The sequence below is a fragment of the Embiotoca jacksoni genome, unplaced genomic scaffold, assembly GCF_022577435.1.
Source record: "Embiotoca jacksoni isolate LCO1_2020_lvr unplaced genomic scaffold, fEmbJac1.0.p SCAF_36, whole genome shotgun sequence".
Taxonomy (NCBI): domain Eukaryota; kingdom Metazoa; phylum Chordata; class Actinopteri; family Embiotocidae; genus Embiotoca; species Embiotoca jacksoni.
In genome coordinates, this window is record NW_027185388.1 from 1,542,790 (window position 1) to 1,559,932 (window position 17,143).

Below are 17,143 nucleotides of genomic sequence, written 5' to 3' on the forward strand. Positions count from 1 at the left end.
ATTGAAAAATTCCTGGAATTCCTGCCAAGCCCCTCGCATAAGCTCTTGTAAAACCACAAATTGTCATTTTCACATTTTTGTACAGATAAAACAAACAAGGTATAAAGTGTTATTTAATGAGCTTCTTGGTGGATTTTGTTACCTTGGAAATGAGCCAGGCTTGTTATTCCCCCATTTGCAGTCTTTATGCTAAACAAAGCTGATTGGCAGCTGGCGGTGGCTTCCTATTTACGGCGGGATCAAACTTCTAATTTAACTTTTGGCAAGAAAACAGGTAGCTGTACTTTTCCAAAGTGTTGAACTCCAGCTTTAACAAAAAAATGAGCTTGTGACTCGGGACTCGGACTACTACCTGGAGTAGTAAACATTGCATCCATTACATTCGCTTCTACCGAGGGGACTGATTGTTTTCCAGTTGTTATTGCCATGGAAACGTGGCTCCCGCTAACAAAAAGTTTTATATTTTGGGAGCGAATTGCCCCACAATATGAATACATTTAGATTACATATTTTATTTAGATGGTAACTTGTTGTATAATAGCAATACTAGTTGTGATCATTGTTGTTCATGTTCATATTGTCAAAATGTCCAAAGGCATGTATTAATTCATATGGAATGGAAATGTGTTGGTGAAAAAAGAAAGTTATAAGTAAAAAAATAAGAAATAAAAGGCCTGTATTACCATAAAAACAAAGTACTTCAATAAAAAAAAAAAAAAAACTAATGTAAACTGCATTTTCTACCATATTGCATTGATGTTCATCAATTAAAACAGAGGGATTTAAATGAGAGGATTTGAAAGTGAATCATGTTGGTGATTGGAGATGGTGAAGGGCATCACTGACCCTGCCGATGAAGGTCTGAATCACTTCTGCTCAATTACAGAGTTGTTTAGCAAACAGTTCCTGGAGGAAGTCTTGTGTTTGTTTTTGTTTTTTTGCCAGTTTGCCACCGAATTTTTAAAAAACAGGCTGCGTTCTCGTGGCGGAAACTCTAATTAAGGATGAATGCCTCCTGGTCCCTTTTGTCTGATCGCCCTCTGCTGTACGCGGATGTCAGAGTTGAACATCACAAGTCACCGTCGGCAGGTGAAGTAAACGGTAACAAACAGGAGTGTTGTTCTCTCCTTCCTCAAACTTTCTCCGCTTCCTCCCTTCTCGCCCTCCCCTGACGCTCCATCTTTGTCTCTCGGCGAGGGGTATGTTGTTAAATATTGATCGCGGGAGAGATGGAGGGGGTCTTAGAGCTGGGGGGTGAGGGGGGGCGAGACAGACAAAGAGAGACAGCGAGAGAGAGAGAGAGACAGCTAGCCTGCAGCCAGCATAGAAAGGAGCAGCCTTCTGTCGGGGCCTTAGCCACAGATGTTTGCGACACAGGGCCGCAGCAAATACAGAAAGCTCTCTACAAGTCACACACACACGCGCACACACACACACACACACACACACACACACACACACACACACACACACACACACACACACGGCTGCACCCTCCAAACAGTGTGAGCACGATAGTGAATCCGTCTCTTTCACATTAGGCTGTAATTGGCAGGAGGCTGGCCGAGGCTATCACTTATCTTGTCACTGAGCAATTGTTATGGGTAATGGAAGTGGGGTGTGTGTTTGTGTGTGCGCGTGTGTGTGTGTGTGTGTGTGTGTGTGTGTACGTGTATGTGTATGTGTGTGTGTCAGCATGTCTGCACGTGTTTGTGGGATTGAGTATTTGTGTGTGTGTGTGTGTGTGTGTGTGTGTATGTGTGTGTTTGGGTCACTCCAGGCAGCAGATGGAACTCCATGCTAATTGGGTGGAGATCAGTGGGGGAGTTTGGAGCAGACTGACCCGGGGCTGGGCTTCCGCTCCTGGGCTCGGTTCGCTCCTTACCCCGGGGCTCTGCGGCTGGTTCTCTGGCTGCCGGTACCGGCGGCTCGTCCCCCCCCCCCACTTCACTTCACTTCTTTTGCCCATCCGTCCAGCGATAACCCCTTCTGACTGACGACCTGCTCCACCTTCTTCCTTTTCTCTCTTTTTTAATTCCTCGCCTTAAACCGATTTCGTGGAGCGAAGCCATGTGGTCCTCCATGCTATCCAATTGATACTTCCCAGAATGCAGCACTTTTTTGGGGGGATCTGGAAAGCTGTTTTTTCAAGCTTTTCAAAAGAGTGCCAGATAATTAAAATTGTATTGGAGTACAATTTATCAATTATTCAAGGTTGTCTTGGAGAACCTGCTGCAATTAAGCTGTTGCAATTGCTTCTGTCTCTTTGTGTAAATCCCGGTCTGACTACATGATGTTGAGATCCGGGCTCTGTGGGGGCCACACCATCTGCTGCAGTACTCCTTGTTCTTCTTGTAGCTGAAGATAGTTTTTTTTTTTTTTGGTATCAGTGTCATACTGCAGAATTTATTTGGAACTCAGAAGAAGCTTCCCTGATGGGGCTGAAACTTTTAGTCCAAAAAACGCATTTCAAATCCTAATAGAGTTAAAAAAAATAATTTTGAATGGCAATCACTGTGATCTGATATATTTTACCAATGGAAAAATAAAAGGCTTACTGAAGTAGTTTTCTTGAGAGTTTTCTCCAACTGCACTTCGCTTTACGACATCATTACAAATGGGCGAACAAGGCTGTCAATTATGAAATATTAACTCAACATCTCCCGCCGTGTCAACAAATCATGGAGCAAGCAAGAATTTTATTTTTTCAGAGCCAATGTCTATCACCTCATTTATTTCCATACCAAATGGCCAAGCTGGGGAAATTGCATCATGCATAATAGACAGCAGATGCATGGTATTTTGCACATTTTGCCAGGAGCACCAAATGGGACGTCGCACACTAGTACTTAAAAGTGGGTAATCAGTGATTTGGTAATCCAACAAAAATGCTAGAAAGAAAAAAAGAAAAGGATTAAAAAAAAAGATAACTGCTATTTTGTGTTAAAAGTAATTTCTTCTGATACATTGTGTGACTTTGTTTTAAATTTTTCTCTCCTCCTCAGCTTGACTGCTTGTGTACGAAAGTTGTTTACCTCGTCCTTCTTACCAGTCTGTGAGCAAGGCTCCCATTTGGAGAGAGTTGTTGTTGTTGACAGGCCTTCATATGGTTCCCCGCATCGCCCCACCCACCTACTTTGAGATTAAATAATCCTCCAGAAACAGAATTATTCAACTCTGGCATTTTGCACTCACGGTTCCCCTCCCACATGGCGGGAGTTCACGGCTGGGGGCCCTTATGTGTGTGTTTGTGGGTGTGTGTGTGCGTGCGTGTGTGTGTGTGGAGGTGGGTGGGTGATTGTGTGCTTGGGTACGTCTGAGTACTCTGTTATTATTTGATGGCACCCTGTGCGCAGTTATCCATTATTCATGCGATGCCAAATGGGCAACTTTGGGCCAAGGCTTTGGCAAAAGACTGCCTGAACCCTTCATTATGTCTACAGGCAAGTGTGTGTGTGTGTGTGTGTGTGTGTGTGTGTGTGTGTGTGTGCGCGCACGTGAGGAAGTGTGTGTATTTGCGCATGTATGTGTGTGTGTTTCTACAGAAGAGACTCATTTCCTGATACTGCCAATACCAAGCTGGTCACAGTGACACTAGCAGAAAATCACAGAGTGCATGAGAGCAGCTGAGAAAATAGCGTGCGTGTGCGTGTGCGTGTGTGTGTGTATGTGTATGTGTGTGTTGTGTGTTGTGTGTGTGTGGTGTATGACTGCAGGCCAGAGAGGGATTTTTTTTGTGATTCTTTTTTCAGTCAATGAAGAGGGATTTGAACGTGCATTGACTGCCTTGGTCCCTCGCAGGCCTCTTTTCTCAGCTGTCTCCCAACAGTGCCATGAAAACATTGGCATGATCTGCGCCGACTATATTTCATCTGTCGTTTTTTTTCTGCAGACACTGGGATACAGACTTCATCTGAGAGACAAACACAGCCTCGTGTTCTTATAAGATTAACTCAACATGGTGCAACGCTACTGTCAAATCATATAAAAACTGACTCACGTAGCACCACAAAACCTTCCCGTCTCAATTCGGGATCTCGTCCGGTAATTCGTCTTTAACTTAACTTTCTTTTGAACACCTTCAACACAACGGCTTTCAGAATGTACATCCTCCCTGTTTTCCAAATCAGCATCTTTCAATTATACATTATGCATTCACCGGCTTCCAGCCAAAGGGTGTGATGTGAATATAACTTGGTTGCTTTGCATAGCCTCCAGGGAAATAGGGGTGCAACTTAAATCTTAACAATGTCATTTCTATTCCTCTGCAGAAAAATGGTGACGCCTTTGACTATGGATTACCTGCACTCGTGGGACGCCGTGCAGTCTGGGAGTCTTTTGGGGGTAAACATCTGATATTACTTAAAAGATAAACTGTTGCTGCCGGTACATATTTTCTTCTCTCACCAGTATTAAGGGCACTCAGAGGGATACTGAAGAGTCAGGAGAGACGGATAAATTAAAGTTGTTAAACCCGAGGTTCACACAGCTTTTCATCAATTCTGTCTGAGTATATAGTTTATGCCGAAATGCATCGTAATGGTGTCTGAAATACGTTGCAACACACAACTTTTTACTTATTATTAGTGGCTGTTCCCCTTATGCTAATGAATAATATAATTTCACAGTAATCCATATGCATCAATAGTAAAGTGAAGAATGAAATAAAAAGAAGAGAACATGCTTTGTGACAGATCAGCCAAACTGTGTTTAGGATAATGATTTAGAATTGAACACAATGCACAGTTTTGTAATGTGACTAATGAGTTGATTTTGAGATCAGGACCACAGACAGTTTCAATAAAATGTTCCTAATATGAATTGGTTAGAATCTAATTCAGGACCACATCCAGGTCCATCAAATTGTTTAATTTGACAATTTTGAATTCAGGACCATGGATAGTTTCACTATACTGTGTCAAACATTATGGTATTCATCTGGAGTTCAGCACCATGGCCAGAACCATTAAAAATGTCTTTTATTCATAGACTGTATATAAAAGGGGACATAGCTTCTGAAAAATTAGGCCGATGCAGAAGTACTTTAAGATGCAATACCACCGAGGACCACTAGAGGTTGGCTCCAAAAAGCCTCCGGTTCCATAGACTCCCATTCAACCAGTCAATACATTTTTGGGGGGAGTTATCTCAGTGTTGCTAGCTAAAGTCGCTCCTTCTTATTAGTTTTCCGCCGGTCCATCTGAAAATAGTCCCGTCATTAATTAGAAAATAATGTTTTTGTGAGCGTGTCTTTTTTGACGGACAGGCCTGTGCTGCAATCAGGTGAGACGCTGCAATTTAATAATGCTGGGGAAAGCGCGAGTGTTATTGAACAGTCACCAACATTCAGTGCAACAAGTCTCATCGCAGAAGTTCCTGAATTTTTAGAGAATACTAAACCCAGAGCAGGAACTTTCTTGGAATGACTGGTAGTCAGTCAGCAGTGTTCAAGCCGCACCCAATGGCCCTTTACTGTACGTGACACGCTATGGAGCCATGAGGGCACACCCCCTATAACTCTTTCCTCCCTCCTGCGTAACATTTTTACAATATACTTTTCGAGACAGTTGCGTGTTTTTGATTGCTAGTAACCCTTTCGTGTGTTGGTTTATAATGTGGGAACATGGACTTTATCAACAACAAACATGTTTAATGTGCTCATTTTGAATTCTAGACCACTAAACAGTTTCACAATGGTGAGTTTAATGTGTTAATTTATACTTCTGGACCACAGACAATTTAATTATAATGTATCTAACATGTTGATGTCTATTTTAAGGCCAGGGGCTGTTTGTTTTTGTTTTTTTTGCTTTTTTGCTTTTACCTTGTTTAATTAGCTGGTTTTGAATTCAGGTCCAAGAGCATGTGTCGATTTCTAGCAATTAGCTTCTGAAGACTGAGCGGCAACCACCACATGTTTGATCTGCCACGGAGACGTAGATGCACATATACAAACAGAAAACACAGCAACACACATACACATGGTCACAAGTGGGAAAACATATGAATTAAAACAGACACACACACACACACACACACACACACACACACACACACACACACTGAGGAGAGCGCACATTTTGAACATGTCAGCAGAATCTGGCAGGACAGACTGGAAACATATGTTGGTAACAGACAGCAAAACACCATCTGACAGCGACACACACACACACAGAACCAACTGCACACAGACACATACAGTGGGCCATTCAAACACATCTGTCTCCACTTACATGGAGAGCATCATTGGCATATTTGAATGTGTTTAACCAATTGGGCTTCAACTTTATTGGCTCAGCCTTTTAAACATATTTTGCCCATATAAAACACATACACACTATTTCAGAATTATGACCAGCAGCACTCAGCAGGAGGAAAATTTACTTTCTCTTACATTTAATTGATTTATATTCTGTTCTTGTGTGAAAATAAAATCCAAAATGATACATGTCTGAAGTTTGAGCTTCATTAATATGTTGCACACACATGTGTATGTGTGACCATAATGCACACGTGGATGTGGAAAGTTAAGGTCAACTAACTTTGAATTCACTTAATTTAAAAAAATAGAGATGAAAAGGTCATTGTTCCTTCTGCAATAATCAAACTTCATTTGCAGTGATTTGATAACAGATTATATATTATAACCAATTGCAGAATTAATTTGAAGCTGGCTGCCTGCCACTAGAAAAGTAATTTTTTACTCATTTCTTTTACTTTTATAAGTTCGATCTGTTATTGTTCACTCTTTGTTTAAACTGATAGAGTTTACTACAGAGCAAACTGGCTTTTTATGACCCAACAACTTACTTACACTTTCTGAATGTTGTTGTCTGTGCTTCAGCTCCATCTGTTTACATTCCACCGGGGGTTGTCAGTGTTGTGCGTGTGTGTGTGTTTGTATTTGTGTGTCGCTGTGTGTGTGTGCGCGTGTCGGTTTATGTGCTATGGATCTTGCAACAAGCTCATCTGGTGGCAATGTGTCAGTGCCATTGACCCCTGTGTTCCCCATCTGGTTGGTACACACACTCAGCCAGCAGTGACAGCTGTTCAATCAGGGCACCATCACGCACAACAGACACACAAACATACCCCACCACACAATCGTACGAGCAAGAAAATCTGCACACAGAGCGTGAAAATGGATTCCACAACTGGGATTTAACCCTCGCAAGATTTGAACGTTTCAATCGTATTCTGTAAGATTGCAGTCAAGACAGATTTCTTTAATTCAAACTAAAGAATCGTTGCCTGCCATCTTTTATTTTACTTTTCTAAATGTTGCACTCTGCACAGATAAAGCAGCTCAGGCCACATAGCTCACATAATCACGGTTGTCTTTTGATCTATTATTGAGAGGTGGGAGATGCAGGAGGTGGGCGGCTAAAGACAGCTATCATAACTGTGCTCATTTTCATTGGAAAAGTTAAATCTGTGTGTCATGTTGTGCGCTGAATTATTCAAAAGGCAAGACTCTGTGTGTGCTGAAGCGGACGGGTCCCGCGCCGGGACACAGGAGCCCAAATGAGGATACCCTCTCTTCCTCTTTTCACACAGACACACAAGACACATAATCCACATATGTAAAACCCTTACACCTGCCTTATGAAATATAGAAACCCCCCCCCCCCCCCCTCAAGGCAGAGGAGCTTAAAATATTAACTACATCGACAGGACTGTGTCAAATCCACTTTGAAGATTGTGTTGTTTTTTTCGTTGCCCTGTTGAAGCACGTGTGTGTATTTCCATGTCGTTAATCTCTTGTGAAGAGGTCTCAACTTCGATTTGGGTAAAATGTATAAAGCAGTGGTTCCTGGCTGAGGGACAGAACCACCCCGAGGGGACACACGGTGATTAACAAATTAGGAAAAACATCTTGTTTCTGACTTTGGTCTTATGTTTTCTTCTACCTAAGGTGAAAAGCTAGATTAAGTTAAACTTCTTCATGCATCTAAAAGGTATGTGATATATCTGTTACTCTTTGGTTTGATCACCCGTCACTCGGACAAATGCAACCTGTGGCGAGTGATGCGACAGACAAATTGGGAACTGTTTTTCTTTTAAACACGAAGTGAATTTTACAGTCAGGACCAAAAGCAACTTATGACAGATATCATGTAGACCAGTAGCTCTCCAGCCACTGGTTAAATATGTGTGTTCAGTATCACTTTATTATTGTTCACATAAAAGCCTATGCAGTCGGTTTGGTGGAGCTCAACCACGTGAATAAATGTTGCAAAACGTTTGAAGAACCCTGTTCTCAAATTAGACTTCGGGGGAGTACAAATATGTACAAGAAGCTTCACATGCAAATTGAGACATTCAACCCACATGGAAAGTCAGCTACCTTGCATGATGGGAAATGTAGGCTCCAGCACGTTTATCATTTGACCCATATCGAGAGAATAACATCTGGGTATCTTGGCCTGTGCTGCAGTCTTGAAATTTGAAACTTGAAACCATCAAAGGGAAGATTATATAAAGTAGTATTATGATTATATAAAATACATTCTTAATAGATTTGTTCACCAATAAGAAATGAATTTAAAACAACAGATTGCTGGAACACTAGGCTGAATATATCTAAAACGTATAGAACACGTGAAAATTGTCCATTATCATACTAATAACTTGAACGACCCACTTCTAACCATTTCACTCATCTTTTAACTGTCAAATTTGATCATTTCCCTGCTCAGCTATAGTGTTGATTCAACACTAACTGTCCCTTTCAGTCCATCTCATGGTACCAGATTATGACTCAGTGTCTCTTTCAGATTTATGACCTACAGATACCCAGAGAATTTGCACAGTGCTTTTTTGATGCCGCCTGCCAAGAGCCTAAATATGAGCACATGCCAAATCAAGGTGCCACTTTTCAGCATATGCCAGCGACGTATTGCCAGAGTCACACATGAGAACGAGTGGCCGGTGCACTGCAGACAATCTGTGAAGCAGCAGAATCGCTGGCAGGGGCATATTTCAAGTGATAGGATGGGGCAATGAATTATTTATTTTTTCAGATGCAGACAGGGGATTGTTTGCTCGTGTCATGAAATGTGACATTTGTTACGTAATCACCTTGAATTATCATCAGCAGGTCTGACATTCTTGCTGTGAAAAGTTGGCAAGCTTACAAATGTATGTGTACATGTGCAGTATGTGTAAGCAAGTCAGAGTGAAATGCAGAATCATTATTCAGTGTAGTGAAGGCATCAGTTTTGTAGGAGTTTTTATTATTGAGGTTAGAGCGAGGGCATACTGTACATACTCAAGAAATGTGACTTCTGGCAGCCAGAATGTAAATTGAATAATTATAGATCAGATTTCTGCGAAAAGAAATCGATCATCTTTGTGATTCGTGCTTCATTTTACAGCTACTTGTAGTTTCTACTTTAGAAAAGAATGTGTTTTTTGAGTCCATCTAAAGTGGACATGTCATAAAGTAGTTGACCCAATGATGATGCCATATGAAAAGTAATGTAATCACAAATATCCTGACTATTTTTCACTGTAATCTCAGTATTTGACAGTGTTGCTTGGAACCATAAGTGTCAACCTGTTGGTCTTGCAAGAGAAAAAGTCATGGGATAACCAAAATCAGTAAATCTCATCATCATGGGAACAGGAATGCGTATACCAAAAATTGTGCCAAACCGTCTTATCAATACAGAGATATCTACTGGAGAAGTGAAAACTGTGACCAGTTGGAGACAATAGAAGAAAAGTCTAGAAAAAACATTTGCAGTAATTTTTACAGCAGTGCCAAGATTAAAAGTGACCAATGGCATACAACACCAGGTTTGATGGCATCTGCCAATTCCTACAGGGGTTTGGCACTGATCTTTCAACAGCATTTGCTGCATGGTACTGTGCTCAAATGTTTAAAATATTTCACATTCTGTCAAATAAGAGAGATGGAGCCATTTAACGAAACTATTATTAATATAAATGGAACACAGTTGTACATTACATCCTAACAAAACTTAACTTGGTCTTTTTATTATCTATTATTTAGCAGTAATGCTAATTTTTTTTATTTAAAAAAGTGCCTTTTATCATGCAGCGTGCCATTTCTAATCAACATACCATATTCTGATTATTTAGACGTGGTCATTGGCAAATTTGTATGTCGATGAAGAGTGGCGTACCAGTATCACCAGCGACACCTGCTGTTGAAAGGTGGCATGTACTTGCGGAATACACGCCACTGGAGACCAGTGGCATACAACTGTTGGAAGAAGCATCGGCCACTAAACTTGCTGTGGCTGGTTTTTGATTGGTTTTAAATTGCAATCCATCTGATAGTAAGATAAGAAGTGGTGGACAGACCGACGTTGCCATTTTTAGAACCGTGCTAGTAGCGTGGCTAAATATGAAAAATGGCTGGAAGAGAGCACAGGATATAATTACTGTATGACAAAGATGAATTGCACATTGTAATTCAAATGCTCTCTGTATATAAGTAGGCTCTCCATATCTGTGCACCATCATATCGCAACGAGTACAAGCAGAGACCCGCTTCAGCAGAAAGGAGGTGAGGGTGGTCAACTCGGCCGGTAATATGAGACTTAATTTAGACATTAAGTTTGGAGACCTTCACATTAAAGTGCAGTGGAGAAAGTAAAACATACAAAAAAAAAAAATTAAAAAAAAAATCTTTGCAGACACACACTGTCCCACATCAGTGCCAGTTTTGTCCACCCTCTTTAAAAAAAAAAAAACAGGAAACATGAATCCTTCATGCTCATCCACGGGCGTTTCTCCTTTGCCTTTCTCACCACCACTCAGTTCAACAGGAGACCGCGGTGGAAGCACTGAGGAATAAGAGAGTTTTTCAGTAAAATATGAATTAATACCTTCTCCTCTGTAAATATTTAACACCACTTAAACTTACAGCTCCCCACTGGGCCTCAGCACGGAACTGTCTGGAGGCTGTGGGGATGGGGGATGGGGGGGGGGGGGGGGGGGGGGAGAAAAGAGAAAGAGGGGGAAAGGCATGGATTAAGCTTGGATTCAATTAATTTAGCACGCTAGCTCTGCGGCGTCCGGGGAAATCATTTTGAGTGAATAAACACTGAATGCTGGATGTCTCTGAATGCACTGTTTGGTCAATAATGTGCAATATATTTGTATTTGTTTTATATCTATATTTAAGGCAGGAAGAGAGTGAGAAGGAGAGAGTACAAGAAGAGGAAGAAAAGGGGAAAAAAAAAAAAAAAAGCTCTGTGGAAACGTCCCCGGGTGAAAACCTCGGAACAAACTGGGCTGTGATGTGTGACTTGTAGATGGATGAGGGTCACAGCTTCCATCCTCACTTCTCATTACTTCATAATGCTAATTGGAAGGGAAGACTTTGGATTGCTGATTGATTGAATTATTCACACGGTGGATATGGAAAATATGTTGGGTTTTTTTGACTAGATTTTCACATCAGATAGTTTTTAATGAACGTGCGACATCACATGTTCACACGCTTGTTCTATCTTTTCAGAGAGCTGTAATGTCGTGTGGATTAAACGCAAACAATGAGGGAAAAATAGCATTCTTGAACTTTTAATCAGGCGTCTCTGTACTTCTGCTGTTGTTCCAGTGTCAACGCTGGAAAACAACATGCGTGGAGAGGGCACAAGCGTGGAGGCGTGACATCATCAAATAGTTTACAACTCGCAGCACACATTAAACGTGTATGGAGTGTACTAGTAATTCAATTAGTCACTGTCAATGAATCAGAAAAGTGTGTTGGTTTTGCTTCACTGTCATTCACCATTCAACAGAACACCATGGCTTGAATTAAATCACTGTGAGCTTAACTATCCAGTTAAACATACACTGGTGTCAGCCAGGTGCTGTCAAATGTGTTGTTTTGTAAGTGAAGTGCCATCACATATCTTTTTAATATGTAAGTTAACAGGCATTACTCACCTTTGTCTGTCTATTTGTCAATAAAGAGAAAAGCATCACAGTATGGCAGTAAAACCAACAATAAAAGCAAGAGTGAGATTGTGATTGTGAGCATAGAAATGATATTCAATTTATCAATAAACACACAAAACATTGACCAAATATATAAATAATAATAATAATAATAATAATAATAATAATAATAATAATAATAAAAAACTATCTGGATGAAGAGTAAATATAACATTTTAGTGTAATTTGGGTGAACTAAAGTGTTAAATTGTCATAAATATCCACAATGCATTGAGTACCAAAACACAAGTAATACCCTAAATAATTTGCATAACCAGGCCAAAAAATACCATAGATTGTAATAAAGTTTATGGTCAAAGAAAGTTAATTCAATTTAAGAGATAAATCACAAATTTAGTCATAAAAGTCATAAAAGATGAAAAGGTGCGTTGGAGTAAATAAATATGACAGATGCATGATTCAAAATATTCAGTTTTATTGGGAAGTCTGTTGTAATAAGGGGAAGTATTATTTGACAGTTTAATACTCGTCAGTGATGAGTTGAGGGCGGTCACATGACAGACGAGCGAGGGTGACGTGGACAGGAGAAGTCAGGTCGTTGGTGGGATAACTCAGTGTGTGAAAAGTTTGTTCAAAGAAAAAGTTTGTAGTTGGAGTCCTAAGTTATCAAAAGTACGTTCCTCGCCTGGAGACTCCTTCTAAATATCTCCTGACAGCAGCTGGAGACGTTTCTACTCGGAAGAGTGGTGTTTTTCTTCCGGATATTGGCTCATTAGCCAACAGGTGTGTTTGATTAGCAATTGACGGTTGGAAAATACATAACATAAGCTCGAACACTGTTTGTTAGCATTCATTAGCAAAGTGAATGGACACCATAGCAAGTGTATAGCTAAACCCAGCGTGCACTATAGGCTCAAGTTAATTATTTTTGAAGTAAAAAAAACAAAACAAACAGAAGATATACCGGAATAATTCTACGACTTACCATGGAAACTGTAAGAGTTCATCTTCGGAAACCCGCGTGCCATCTTGTTTCCTCACCTGAGACCCAAGGACTGAAGAAAGCTGCAGAATGGACTCAGAGCTCTGAACCAAAGCAACGCGCTTTTCTTTTGTTGCATCTCTTGAGGTACACAACGCTTGAAATCAGACCTGCAGCTGTGGTTTTATGTTAGTGTGTGTGTGTGTGTGTCTGTCTGTCTGTCTGTGTGTGTGTGGGGAGTTTGGGCCCACGCATTGTTTTTGTTTGTGAATGTAAACTTGAGGTAAACCTGAATATCATTTGGCTTGTGTTGGTTGAAGTTGAAGAGAATTGTTGCTGTGCCAAGAAAAGAGAATGTTGTGTTTTAAATGACTGTACACAGCATTTGATCTGTTTATTGATATATTTTGCAAGAGTAAATGAATAGAAAATCACTATTTAGTCTTGTTCCAGTGTGATGTTTGGTTATTCCTTTTGCTTAAAGGTATTTTTGTTGCATTAGGGATCTATGTACTTCAATGCATTGGTCATATTGCTGAAATGTTGATTGCAGTGTGTTGATTTGATAGAAGGGTTAAGTAATGCCTATAAGATGTCTGTCAATTAATTAATGGTGGCTAACGGGACTCAAGTCCACAAAATGTTTATTATAGGACAGACTATTTCTTTGTCCCTGATTATCAGTGCTTGAAATGAGAGGAGGAGAAGAAAAAAACAAAAAAACACCTAAGTGTGAATACTTCCCTTATACAAACTTCAGAGGTGTGTCAGCCAGTAAATCACAAGTATTAAATCCTGAATTTCTACAGTGGCTAAAGGGCGTTTAATTAGAAATGAAGGCTTTTTGGTGAACGCAAATTTAATATTTAATAACTTGTAGCTCAGCTTTTGGTCTCTACCTGCGCCTGAGAGATCTCTGGCTTTCTCTGTTCTTTAGCTGCTGTGTGCTCCACTATGTTCACCAGCGAGTTGTTAACTCTGTCTGTCCGCCAACTAATGCTGAACAGGTAGGGTTCAGAGGTTGTTGTTTTTTTTTTTTTTAAAGTGACCCAAAGTGGTTAAGATGCATGCCAGAAAACTGCAGAGGTCTGAAACTCTTATAAACCATACAAAACGGAAAGAAGCTGCAGATTTTGGGTTTGAATTCTGTCAGTTCATCAGTACGATCGACTCCTTTCATGTTGTCATTGTTTTCCCATTGTTATTTAATATACTGTTAGAATAAGAATTATAGTCACTTTAAATGTCGTGAGATGTGACTGCAAGCAGGTTACTTTACACTTTGGATGTGTTGATCAGATTATTAAATAGCTGATGGCAAGAAATGCGGTTTTTATCACTACGTTAAGTGAAATTAGTTTTTTTTTTAATTTTTATTTTGAAAGTGATTTGTAAATACTGACAAAATATTTGTGAATTTTTGTGACTAATTTATTTTAAACAAATTCTTGACTATTAATTATATCTAAACATAATGTGCAATATATAGATTCCTTAAATATTCCAGTATTATTGTAGCACTACAAGTATCAGTACCAGTATTGCTTATTGTCCCCCATTGGATGTATGAGTGACACGTAGAAAAGTTGTATGGCTCTTTTAACGAACACTCAGGCCATGCCGGTTATATAGATATAGCGAACAACAAGTCATCATTCGCCCATGATTTGACTTGCAGCGCCGTCCCGTTGCGATCCAAGTCTTTAGATCCACTCTAACGCAGCACAGTGGGGCTCTCTCAGTTCTCATGTCGGCCTCGCAGATCATTTTGGAGACACAAAAGTAGAATAAAGTATGAGGAAGTCTGGCAAACAGCCGCTGGAAGCTATTCTTCTGGAGTGGAACTTGAAAAGATCCCATTATCAGAGGCACAATGCAGCTACGTTTCAAAGATCTCAGCTACGCTCTCCAACAATCAATACTGTTTTTGTTTTTTTACGAACATCCCGCGGTCAAAGGAGCCGAGAAGTTTGGCGTGTGTTCTTCTGCGCATGAATGTCTAAAGTGTGTGCTTGTTGTTCTGCCCGTCCATTGATGTCTGCGTGTTTTATTTTATTTTATTTGGAGAGTGCACAACCTCATCTTTAATTTATGGCCAACAGTAAGCTGGTTAAAATAATGTACGATTTTAAGGATTGGTGGTACAAGCCTCAGGTCCTCACAAAGAGCAAAAATATTGTAGGGATGTTTTTTTTGGCTCAAGCCATCTTTGGTATAAACAGGCAGTGTGGAGATTAAAGTCAGTCCCTGGGAGATCAGGCAAGCCTCCAACTGTAGCTTCAAGATTCACTTTTTGATGTTTTGAAAATCGCACATCTCAAATGGTATTTGCAGGGAGGCTGACATTAAATGCATGACACATTGGTATTGAATCTGAGCTCCGTGTCTGTGAGGCAACAGGCCTGCTCTTTTCTTCTCCTTCCCTTTTTCATCGAGAGCACGCGAAGCTTGCACTGTATTCTTTAAAAATTCTTCCAACTAATGGAAAAAAAATCTCCAGGATTACTCTCATTTATAAAGAAATTGCCCTGAAAAGATTACAGATCATTATTAAGGCTTTCTTTCAATTCCATTTCATTAACGGCACACTCACCGGCAGCCCCTCTAACTGCTGGGCCACTCTGAATTAACATAAACATCCTTGGACGGATGCCAGCCGATTCGTCCCGTGCTCCCTCGTCTTCTTCCTCCTCTCCCTCTCTCTGTCGTAAACGAGCCTGAGATATTCTAAGAGGAGCTCACCGCTGGTCCCTCATCGATCGGCCGGGGAGATTAATATCAATCATTATTTTCTTGACTTTACAGTGGCTGCAGGGAGTCAGAAGAAGTTCATGCTGTTTAGTATGCCTCTCAAGCTCCCTTTGACTTCTGTGATAAGGCAGGCTTTAACAACTACAGCTCGGGATACCGAGTTTGAAAAAAGAAAACCCCAAACAAACAGGAAAAATAACATGCACATTCTGTGGAGGCTGTAAGTTTAGATAATGTGGGGTCAGGTACAAGAGAACATGCTGACAACAGTTTGTAATAGATTTGTAAAAATTGTGGTCATCTTTTCTCTTTGTATTCAGTACTGTACAAAATGGGCCTATTCAAGTAGATTTATGAATAATTGAGGCATGTTTATAGCTGTTCCCTTCATTATTTACTATCATTTATGTCCTTTTATTTCTAACCAAAGAACAAGTAGTGGATTTACAAAAGGGAAGTTGTGAATGATGGGGAAAGTACTGCATACAGCTGAGTCAAGCAGTCTCTCCTCCTCTATAGCTTGTGGTAATTTTCTGCTCCTGTTGCCAGCGGAGGCTGTGCCAAACTCCTATTGCAAACTGGCACAATCTTTGAAAGTCATCCAAAAGAAAAAGGTTAGCACGCATCCCACGTATTGTACATTCACTCATATACTGCAGACACACAGGGTTTCCCTCGCTGCACACTTATGCACGGCCACATGCAAACACTTTAAAGGCTTGCTTTTTAAAGCTTGGCCTTTTAAAAGTTTTTTTTTTTTTTTTTTTTTTTTTTTTACAAAGGAGAAAACATTTTGTGGAGTCAGCAGTTCATTATAATTAATTTGCCAAAGTTGAATCTGTGGGAATTTTTCTGTTTCCAATTCAACTCTGACCCTCGAATTTGACAGCGTAGAGCTGCTGGAGAGATAAAGTATTTTGCAAAAGTTCACTGACAGTTATGAGACAGAAGTCTGTGATACAAATAAGTCTTTTTGAATAACAATTTACTGCCAGCAACAGAGAAAATGAGCTTGCTAAGAACTCTAGGGGTTGGTTGTCTTGCTAGTTTAGTGTCCTTTTTCAGTTTTTTAAATAGATAAAGCCACTTAGGAGCAAATCGTCAGGAGGAATAAACCAACATGTATAGAATTTTATTTTTTTAATTAAGCATGTTACCGGCTTGCACTTGTATGTCCCCACTAACCCTGATTATTCACTGTGTGGCACCAAGAACCTCTAAACTACATATTTCACTCGGACACTAGTTCTAGCCTCATACGCGTAAGCTCATAAAATCTTTACACGTACTAAGATTCATACTCTGCAATCATGCGCACAAAGCACTGAGAAATGGGAGGTTTGTATGTGTGTTTGCTTTGTGCATGTGTGTATTTGCCAGCGGCCAATGTGGGCTGTGTTTTATTAGGTTCATTGCCAGCATGACCCTGGCCTGTCTGTACCAGAAATCACCTAACACGAGTAGAAATATGAG